The sequence below is a fragment of the Vipera ursinii genome, assembly GCF_947247035.1.
Source record: "Vipera ursinii genome assembly, chromosome: 8".
In the NCBI taxonomy this organism is placed as follows: Eukaryota; Metazoa; Chordata; class Lepidosauria; order Squamata; family Viperidae; genus Vipera; species Vipera ursinii.
This window is the reverse complement of record NC_139519.1, coordinates 13402899-13413881: the sequence shown is the minus strand read 5'-3', so window position 1 is coordinate 13413881 and position 10983 is coordinate 13402899. Positions and strand designations below refer to the sequence as shown.

The following is a 10983-nucleotide window of genomic DNA, read 5'->3' as shown; positions in this document are numbered from 1 at the left end:
GAAGTATTTAGTAGGCTACAGGGGAACAGAACTTTAAGCTTTTAATCCAACAAGGTTCTTAATCTACCAGGATCAATAAAAGGGAAAAAAATCCTTTTGATCTAATGAAAGATGTTTAATTACCATTTTTAATTACCTATAGAACCTCAGGTTGTGCATTCCTGGGATAAACTTAGCTTCGGATGAGAAATGGTGAAGAAGAATAGACAAACAATGAATAGGTGGCAGACAAATTGACAGGTTTTCTCTTAAATGGCACTTTGGCCCTATTGGCATAGAATCATGGGAAGAAGTATTTCAACTCATTCCAAGAAGAGTTGAGGAAGGAAGGAAGGAAGGAAGGAAGGAAGGAAGGAAGGAAGGAAGGAAGGAAGGAAGGAAGGAAGGAAGGAAGGAAGGAAGGAAGTTTTCTCTGGCAGTTTCCAACATTGTGTATTGACCTCTAACTAGCATTAAAGATATCTTGCTAAGATATCTGTGTGGTCCAATTGCATGAGCTGGACAACAGGAGTTTAGGAGCCATGCTTGAGAATGTAGCAACACTTTACTTAACTTATATCATATAGTATATAGCCTATCCCAATATTAGATCTGTGCTTAGTATCTGTCCAGACCAATAGCACAGGAGGAGCATTGGCAATTGACAAGGTTATAATCATGGACTGATATATATATATATATATATATATATATATATATATATATATATATATATATATATATATATATATATATATATATTAAAAAGGCACCTTTTATTTCAGTTACAAACATTTTCCTTCAATTCACTCAACGTAGGTTGATCATCTGTAGCTTGAGCATGTCCTGCTGCAATTAGGACTGTCCAACACATTTTGGCAAGTGAGGTCCTAGACCTCTACCCCACCACAACTTTGATGATGACCACCATTGTCCATGAATATGGACAATGAAAAGTCCTACCCAGTTCCACAGCATGCTTGCTTGAATCTGATAAATAACATATGCTTGAGTCACACTATCAAAAAAAAAAGTCATTGGCGACAACTTTAGCCTCTCCCTTTCCCAACCACCCACCTAAAAAGGAGACTGTGGTAGACCCACAACCAAACAATAGCTTTTACTGCAATGCATTTTTAATCAGGCTTCTTTAGAATAATCCATTGGCAGGAACAAATCCAAACTTGATGCTTTGGCAGGTCTCCTTCAGATGATACTTGATGCAGTTAGGAAATTTGATTCGATGTCTCTCCCTATGGAGAAGAAACCCAAAGGTCACTCACACAACCCACATTACACGGTTCTTGTTGTGGAGAAAAATAGGAGGAGGATGGAGAATTAGGCATGTTTGGTGCCTTGAATTATTGATAAAAATAATATAGGCAGTATGAAAATAAATAAAGCAGGACTAGAACTCTCAGTCTCCCAGATTCTAGCCTGATGCCTTAATACTACATCAAACTGGATTCTCAGTTAGGATGTTACTCATATCCAAATGGAACTTCATGGTTGGTACACAGAAGAGCATCCATTTTCCATCTCAAAGAAGGCAGCAAAGAAAAAAGCATGCTCTACCAGAGGAAAATCTGGAACTAATCTTGAAAATTTGTTTCCTTGGTCATAGAATAATTTCTATAGCGAACATGGCTGATCCGTGTTTATATTCAATTGCATTCCGCTAAACCAGGGGTCTTCAAACTCGGCCCTTTTATGACTCATGGACTTCAACTCCCAGAATTCCTCAGCCAGCATGCCTGGCTGAGAAATTCTGGGAGTTGAAGTCCATGAGTCATAAAAGGGCCGAGTTTGAAGACCTCTGCGCTAAACCAATGCAACCAAATTTACTACTCTTCTTAGGTTTTTTTTTCCCCCTAAGCAAATGAACATTTTTTGGCAATGGTCTTGAAAACCACCCCCAGCTTTATTTATTAAGAAAGCCTATGGAACCTACACAACATCTAAAGGCCTTTTTTGGAAATAAAGGGGATGCTGAATACTGATTCATTATTTCTCAGCAAGCTAGCTTCGCCATTGTTTTTAACCCAAAACATATTTTTAACCAAAAACCTAAAGCCAGAAGAAATAGCGAGCCAAGCTATGGCCACCATATTGTATATTCTGTGCTACGCTAACTTCTGTCTTTTCCTTTCAACTAGAAGATGGGGAATTACATGCACTTTTTCTGTCTCCTGATCAGCAATCAGTATGTAAGATGCCCTGTCTTGCTGTTTGCAATGATATCTGTTATGGTTTACTATGTTGAACTAAATAGCACCCTAAGGCCAATTAGAGAGATGCAGCAGGAGGCAGACATTAAGATATTAAAAGGAATAGGATTTATTTATTTAAAAATGTATATATATAAATGTATGTATATATATGTATGTATGTATATATATATGTGTGTGTGTGTGTGTGTGTGTGTAAATTACTAACAAAGAATTAAAGGGAAACTGAGATGCATTTCTGACTCCTTAGTCGTCCTCAGTCAGCTATACCCTTTCCCTTTAATTCTTTGTTAGTAATTTACACAAATATATGAATTGTCCGGTGTGACTACTGCCTGTTCGATAGCCTTCAAGATAGGCTGAAAACAGGAAATAAAGATTTGCCCCATGTTTGGGGCCTAGCAAGGTAATCTAAATAGTTAACATTTGAAATATATATATATATATATATATATATATATATATATATATATATATATATATATATATATATATATATATATATATATCTCCACCTATCTTAAAAACAGGTAATCCTCCAGTTAAGACCACAATTGAGCCTAAAGTTTCTGTTGTTAAGTGAGATATTTGTTTAGTTTTGCCCCAATTTACAACCTTTCTTGCCTCAGTTGTTAAGAGAAACACTGCAGTTGATAAGTTAGCAACTCAGTTGTTAAGTGAATCTGATTTCCCCGTTGCCTTGTCAGAAGGTTGCAAAAGGGGATCACATGATCTTGGGACACAGCAATGGTCATCAACAGGAAGCAGTTGTCAAGCATCTGGATTTTGATCATGTGACCATGGGGAAAGGTCATAAGAGTGAAAAACGGTCGTAGGACCCTTTTTTCATGCCATTGTAACTTTGAACAGTCACTAAATGAGCTGTTGTAAAGTCAAGGGCTATCTGTACATCACTCTGGACTCACTGTCAGAACAATACAGGCTGGTAATATTTTAGATTTACTTTTTTTTAAAAAAAGAGGGCAGAAAAGTCTGGAAAAGTAAAAAACGTTATCAATCTATCCACCCGCAATGATGGGGGGGGGGGGAAAACACCGCACCATCCATAAAATCAACCAAACTCACAGCTGGCATCTCCGGACTTGGTAGTTCTTCTTCATCATCAAAGCCGTTGTTATCAATATCAGCATCGTCTGGAATATCTTCATCCGTCGGCTCGTAGTCGGAGTCATCTTCCACTTGCAGGAAAGAATTGCAAGGCAGTACTAAACATAAGATCCACCACCACTGGGCCCCTTTGAAGAGCATCCCCTCCTTTCCCTCAGCACCCCCCCAAAAAAAGCTCTGGACCACCAGCAAGAGACGTCTGGAAGCAGCTTGCCTAGCGGTGCGCTGAAGGAGGCAGCGCTGGTAAATCCTCCTTTGACTCCCGTTAGCTCAGCCACTGTCCTCAGCACCAACAAGAGTTCTGTGACAGTTAAAGTGAATCCATGGGGAGGAACAGCAGAATGGAAGCCAGAGCAGCATGTGATGTCACAAAGGGAGCAAAAGCTGATTTTTATATATATATAAAAAAAATGCTGGGAGGGAAGCAGAGAATAACAGAATAACAGAGTTGGAAGGGGCCTTGGAGGTCTTCTAGTCTAACCCCCTGCTCAAGCAGGAGACCCTATACCATTCCAGACAAGTGGCTGTCCAGTCTCTTCTTAAAAGTGATGGAGCACTCACAACTTCTGAAGGCAAGCCATTCCACTGGTTAAGTGTTCTCACTGTCAGAAAGTTTCTCCTTAATTCCAGGTTGCTTCTCTCCTTGATTAGTTTCCGTTGCTTCTCGTCTTGCCTCCTGGTGCTTTGGAAAATAGGTTGACCCTCCTCTTCTTTGTGGCAGCCCCTCAGATATTAGAACACTGCTGTCATGTCAGCCCTATTCCTTCTTTTCACTAGACTAAAAGGTAAAGGTAAAGGTTCCCCCGCACATGCGTGCTAGTCGTTTCTGACTCTAGGGGCCGGTGCTCATCTCCGTTTCAAAGCCGAAGAGCCAGCGCTTGTCTGAGGACATCTCCGTGGTCATGTGGCCGGCATGACTAGACGCCAAAGGCGCACGGAACGCTGTTACCTTCCCGCCGTAGTGGTCCCTATTTTTCTACTTGCATTTTTACGTGCTTTCGAACTGCTAGGTTGGCAGAAGCTGGGACGAGTAACAGGCACTCACTCTGTTACGCGGCACTCGGGATTTGATCCACCAAACTGCCGACCTTCTGATCGACAAGCTCAGCGTCCTAACCCAGTGAGCCACCGCGTCCCTTCTTCACTAGACTAGACATACCCAATTTCTGCAACCATTCTGCATATGGTTTAGCCTCCAGGCCCCTAATAAATGGTTCTCCAATCTCTTCTTAGAAACCTCCAGTGTTGGAGCACCTACAACTTCTAGACACAGGTCAAAGCTTGTAGTCATTGGCCAAATTACTCTGATTGGATGTTTCATTGGGTTCTGCTTCATAGGAGTAGCCTCAGACGTTAGACACTGAAGCCCAAGAATAAATCTGTGTAAGAGTATCAAGCTTCATGAACTTGAATTTCAAACTATTTATTTTGGACTCATATCTTAAGGGTTTTTTAGGATGCCTTTCTAATCCACTCTTGGTTTTATTCTGCACAGCAGGATCTCTCAATAATAGCTTCAATATTGTTTTAATCCTTATTATTACATTTTTAATACATAGTCTGTCTTTACCTAGCAACATTTCCAGTTGACCAAATATTACAGTAAATCCATATATAAAAATGCAAGAGTGTTAGTTTTTTTCCTTTTTAAGACACTTTTTAAATGTCTTCTTTATGTCTTTTTTTTCTTTAAAAAATATTTTGGTGTTTTATATTTTAACCTTCTTTGAATAAACTAAAAAAATTCAGATTTAAAAAAAATGCAAGAGTACTTTGTTTTGTTTTACAGATAAGACTTTATAAATATACCTAACCTGTTCTTTTATACCAATGTGAAAAGGTGCTATTAATGTTTTTATTATTAGTCAATAAGAACAAAATCATGAAAGTACCTAAATTGGGGATCTAAGTAAAGTTGGGGAAAAAAATTAACATATAAATTGAAACCGGTTGAGGAAGAGAAAAAAAGATTGATTTCTGGATGGTATGATATGTGGGTATTGCTTGTAAAATGTTACATTTTTTCATCCTTTTAAATATTACAGTTTGTACAGCTGTTAACATTTAATAACTAAAAATCTGAGCATGTAGGTCAGGGGTGTCAAACTCAATTTCACTGAGGGGCGCATCAGCATTGCGGTTGCCCTCAAGGGGCTGGGTGGGTGTGGCCAGGGTGGGTGTGGCCTACTGGGTGGGCGTGGCTAGAGTGTGTATGGCCTACTGTGTGGGCGTGGCCAGATCTACATCGTTCGCATCAAGGGTGCCTATGGGGGCCTGGGCAGGAGTGGGACAGATCTGAGGGTCTCTGGCAGAAGGAGGGTCTCTGGGCCAGGGCCAAGGCAGTGGGGGCCGTTCCCTCACTGTTTCCAGGATGGTTTTGCGGGCCGCATGAAACCACTTCGCGGGCCGGATCTGGCTCCCGGGCTTGTGTTTGACATGTCTGATGTAGGTCCTTTTCCTTAGCAATAAAAGACATTAAGTTTCAATACCTTTTTGATTATTGGTTTAGCTATGCACAGCTTTCATTAGGAAAGTTTAAAAGTGGTTCGTAAACAGGATAAAGAATAAAATATCCCACTTCTGTGAAGAAGGGAGAGAGAAAAACAACAACAGATGCCTGCAAGAAAGTAAGTTAAATAATGATTTTTATATTTTCCATTTTTCTCTCTTTAAAAAAAAATCAAAGTTAGCTGAAGAAATTAGACCACATAGGGAATGTTTAATCATCCTTTCATACTTGTTAAATTCAGCATGCCTGTATTTATTTGTCAGTTAGGGTGAAGAAGCAGCTTACAAAGAGATTTTTTTTTAAATGAAAAAGCCCAAACTTTGGAAAAGATTAGACACCTCTTCTCCTCTCTGTCACTTCAATTGATAATCTTCTCTTCCCTCACCCACCCCCAAGAAAACCTCTGCTTTCTTTGTAAAAAAAAAACAACAAAATATAATATTTCACGACACAATTACATTTTATAACCCTTCATAGAATACTTACCAGCCTTCCCAATTTTTTGTCTAGACCAAAACGTCAATAATAACTTTCTTGTGATGATGGGATTGTTCCACTTGAGAAGCATTGCTCAGGTTGGGGAAGTTTGATATGTATGATTTTAAAAACCCATCATAGATTCATATATTAATGATGTCAATCACACTTCGATTTCCCAATCCGTTCCTTTATTGGTATCTGGAGGCAATGTGGAGCTACTGCCAATATCACATTTAGCAACAATTCACTGACAGCAAGAACTGCATGGTGTTTTAACTGCTGCTACATATACTGTCTGAGGATACAAACATATTTTCCCCATACCTTGTATATTTTTATATGAAATAAAAAACCCCATTAATTCCTGGTTGTTATCTAGGTATATAGATTCATTCATCTATATGTAAAAAAGATGTTGAGACTCTAGAAAGAGTACAGAGAAGAACAAAGATGATTAGGGGACTGGAGGCTCAAAGATGCAAGGAACGGTTGCTGAAACTGGGTATGTCCAGTTTAATGAAGAGAAAGACAAGGGGGTGACATGATAGCAGTCTTCCAATATCTCAGGGGCTGCTACAAAGAAGAGGTGGTCAAGCTATTCTCCAAAGCGCCTGAAGGCAGGACAAGAAGCAATGGATGGAAACTAGTCAAGGAGAGAAGCAACCTAGAACTAAGGAGAAACTTCCTGACAGTTAGAACAACTAACCAGTGGAACAGCCTGCCTCCAGAAGTGGTGAATGCTCCAACACTGGAAGTTTTTAAGAAGAGACTGGACAGCCATTTCTCTGAAATAGTACAGGGTTTCCTGCCTGAGCAGGGGGTTGGACTAGAAGACCTCCAAGGTCCCTTCCAACTTTATTATTATTATTATTATTATTATTATTATTATTATTATTATTATTATTATTATTATTATTATCATCATCATCATCATCATCATCATCATCTCATGATGGTTTGGCAAATGAATTTCTATATACAACTCCAGGTCACATCTCCTGATCTAATTATCTAGTCACTACTTCCCCGGCGCTTCTTACGCATGCACTTTAAGAGCCATGGCTTCTACTTACAGATCAGGTGCTGCCCGTTGAGATATACTGGACCCGTTCCTGATTTTAGGATAAAAGAAACGGGAGGAAGCAATTCAAAGCCATCAAGACAGACCTGTTATATATCGGGGGGGGAAAAACAGATGCTGTGTTTCAGAATGCTGCTCTTCTCATTCTCTTACAATATGTGCAGGATGAATATATTGTATGTTTTCATGTACACTGAGAATTTCTGCACTGGAGACAAATTCCTTTGGTGTCCAATTACGCTTGGTCAATAAAGTGTTCTGCTCTGCCCTGCTCTACTCAACTCCTCTACATTATTAGCTACGACATGTCCAAATAATTTCATATCAGATGTTGCCTAGTCGATAGTTTCCTAATGCACTTTAAGATATGAATACCTAGAAAATTACCTCTCTCAGGCATGTCCAATTTGTTAGCTAGGAAGACTTTTGAACCTTTGTAAAGCATACAGAGATATAAATTAAAATAGCACCCCCTATTTAATATAAATTAGAAATAGCATAAGACAACCCACCCCCCTCGCCTGCCTCTATTCCTTACCATTGGTAAGACAGAATGTTTCAATGATACAATCGGTACTGGCTCAGGAACACTGGCCATATTTCTTGATTCGACAGCCACCACATGGGTCTCATCATCAGCATCTTCACCCAGGGCCACCTTGAGCAGTAGGAAACAAAAAACAACCAGTGGCCTTTTCTAAGTATTTATGTAGAATCCTTTACTGACCTTCATACAGGGCTGAATCTAAAGCAGGGTCTTAAAACTTGGCCCTTTTATGACTTGTGGACTTCAACTCCCAGAATTCCTCAGCCAGGCATGCTGGCTGAGGAATTCTGGGAGTTGAAGTCCACAAGTCATAAAAGGGCCAAGTTTTAAGACCCCTGATCTATTCTAAAGCCTTCACAAACCTTCCTGAACATCTGCATCTATACCCTTCTCCAGTGTGTGTAGAACAGGGAACATTTTGAAAAACAGAGGTATTGTTTTTTAAGGCATAGTGGGGCCACCCGCAAACATTGTTGGATTGTAGCTCCCATCATTTTTGGCAATTGGCTATGTTGGCTGGAGAGAGTAGGAACTGGTATCTATGAAAATCTAGAAGGGCACATATTCCCCAAAATTAGTTTATGAAAAAGAATGCTTTCCAGAAAAATGTGAGGAATTATGTCTAGAGGTTGCAACAATATTGGAAAGTTACGATTGGAAATCTTGATGTTCTCCAAGCTTGGTTATTTTCTTGCACCTGTTTTATTGTCCGTATATAAACAGTCTGGGTAGATTCTCAGTCATCCAAGTCATAGCTCTCTCTCAAAGGTGCTTTTTCAAAAGGCAACTGGACTTTATTTACTTTTCCTTGAAGACCTTTTGCTTCTCATCAAAGAAGCTTCTTCAGTTCTTTCCAGAAAGCACCATTGGGGCAACAATGAACTGGATGACTGAAAATCTTCATAGACATCCAACAAGCTCCATCGGTTCTGGCAGGATGGTGGGGGCTGTGGAGAGATTAGTTCTGACAGGATTGGGGGGGGGGGCAGAGTTGGAAGGATCCTATTTCTTTGCTGTCATCTGGTCTTAGCACTCTTCTTGAGAGCTCTTGAGGCCACTGGGGGGGGGGGTTATCTGATCCCAGAGCTGCGGTATTAACACTGATGACATTACCTAGTCAGGTAATGAAATGGCTGCAAGCAAACACCCAAACTCAGAGAGCATCAACTTCAGCCTTGTCCTACAGAGATTTTTTTCTATTGAAACTTACTGTCCTCAAATATACCAAGTGTTCTAATAAGTCATCATCTTCTTTCACAACACATCTCCGGGTGGTGTCATTCAATTCACAGCCTATACAGAGATACCAGTAAAGCATATGGAAAATAGAAAAAAAAGAAAGAAAGAAAAATAGAAAAGGATAACATTTGTCAATTTGTCTTTTTAAGAGATGGAGTTTTGCCACCCAATTACTGAAGCCATTGTACAATTGTACAATCTCTCTCCAATATTTTGCAGTCTTCCAGAGTTCTTACAATTCGGTAAATTGCCAAAGGGAGATATGAGATATTATGAAATTATTCAACCTACTTTATCTCTTGGGGGGGGGGGGAAGAGGTGAGAAATTGCACCCACCAGCATTTGTTTGCTGCATTTCTACAGTGTAATCTACGATGATCGGAGATGCTCCAAATGGATATTAGCCAGGAAGGGATTTGCCAGTCTAATCTAATAGCTTGGTTACCAATAATTTCAATTTGTTTAAAAAAAAGCCCCAACATTTAATAATAAAAGGATGTTCATTTTAATAGCCCCCCCCCAAATACATCTTACCCCAAAACACAGACACGTGATTTCCTTCATTAAAAGATGAATCTGAATTTGAGGAAAATGAGGTCATCTTGTTTAGGTGAATCTAGAATAAGAAGGGCCAACAATGTTCAAGGAGGAGGAGGAGGAGGAGATTTGAAAATATCAGACTATGATGAGTTTTCCCCAATCAATTGCCCCCCCAGATAGGTTGAGAGTCCAACTTTCAGAAATCCAGGAGAATTTAAGAACTGTAACCCCCACATATCTGGAGAGAAACAGGTCGATTAATGTTATCCACCTTTCCGCTATTCATTCCCCATTTTGGGCACATAACCACGTGTGCAGAGCTTGAAAGACCTTGACTGAAGTGCCTCTTCAAAATGCTTTGATGTTTGAGCAAAATAGGTCCGTGGCTTGCTCAAAAGGCCTATTCACCAAAGTAACAGGCTGATTGAGGCAGACTGACCCTCACCCAAGGCACCCAGAATACAGAGGGCCTCTCATCAGAGCAACATTGCTTTGCATATCTGTAGCATGTATTTTCAACGTATTGGGCGTTCCATTTTCAGGTCTGCTTATTCTTCTTGCAGAATAATAGCCATATTATAACATCAGCTTCACACGCGGCACTCAAAACATTATCAGATGTAGATTCAAGTCCACTTAGACAGGGCACTGAGCCTTCTGGTGTTCCATTAATGCCACTGTTGGACACTTACCATGACATTTCTGCCTTCTGCTATATGGCCTGAGGTTTAGGCTAATAGGAATTTTCCATTGGGAAACAGCTTGTGTTGCTCAAAAATAGACTTTCCTAGGACAGTTTCTGCAGCTGCTGGAGAGAATGCCCAGTTCACCAGCCTCCCACTGGGGATGGATGGCATGTGAAGGGGTTATCATACAGAATTGACTTGGCAGGAGATATGCCACCAAGGGAAAGCAGGCAAGAGTTTTTGCAATTTACTTTTGGTTTGGTTTTGTGGTGTGAAATTGAGTGGTGACCCTCCCAGTTATTGCCTAATAGCTACCCAGTGATTGCTTGACCAGCAACTGGCAAACGGTAATTGCGAATCTGTAGCACTGGCTGAGAGCTGACAATTAAAGACCCTAGTATGCACTTGCTTCATTTCCTGCGTGAAATTGGAAAGCTTGGCTGTAGGAAAGTCATCTGGAGGCAAAGAGCCACGGTTTATATAACCTGGCTCATCCATAAGCCATTCTTTGGTGCATTCATCACAGTGGATAAAAGCAGAAACTGTTCTCTGTGACCATGAATGGA

General features: G+C 40.1%; 1 pseudogene across 1 annotated transcript; it reads right to left on the bottom strand.

Moving 5' to 3' along the window:
- Positions 1-1205: 1205 nt before the first annotated feature.
- LOC310644116 (nucleoplasmin-like) lies at positions 1206-10431 on the bottom strand (annotated as a pseudogene). The gene is made up of 7 exons: positions 10424-10431; positions 9726-9871; positions 9163-9245; positions 7944-8063; positions 7398-7491; positions 3294-3406; positions 1206-1232 (listed from the first exon to the last, which is right to left on the bottom strand). The product of its transcript is annotated as a nucleoplasmin-like (transcript).
- Between the last annotated feature and the right edge of the window lie 552 nt (positions 10432-10983).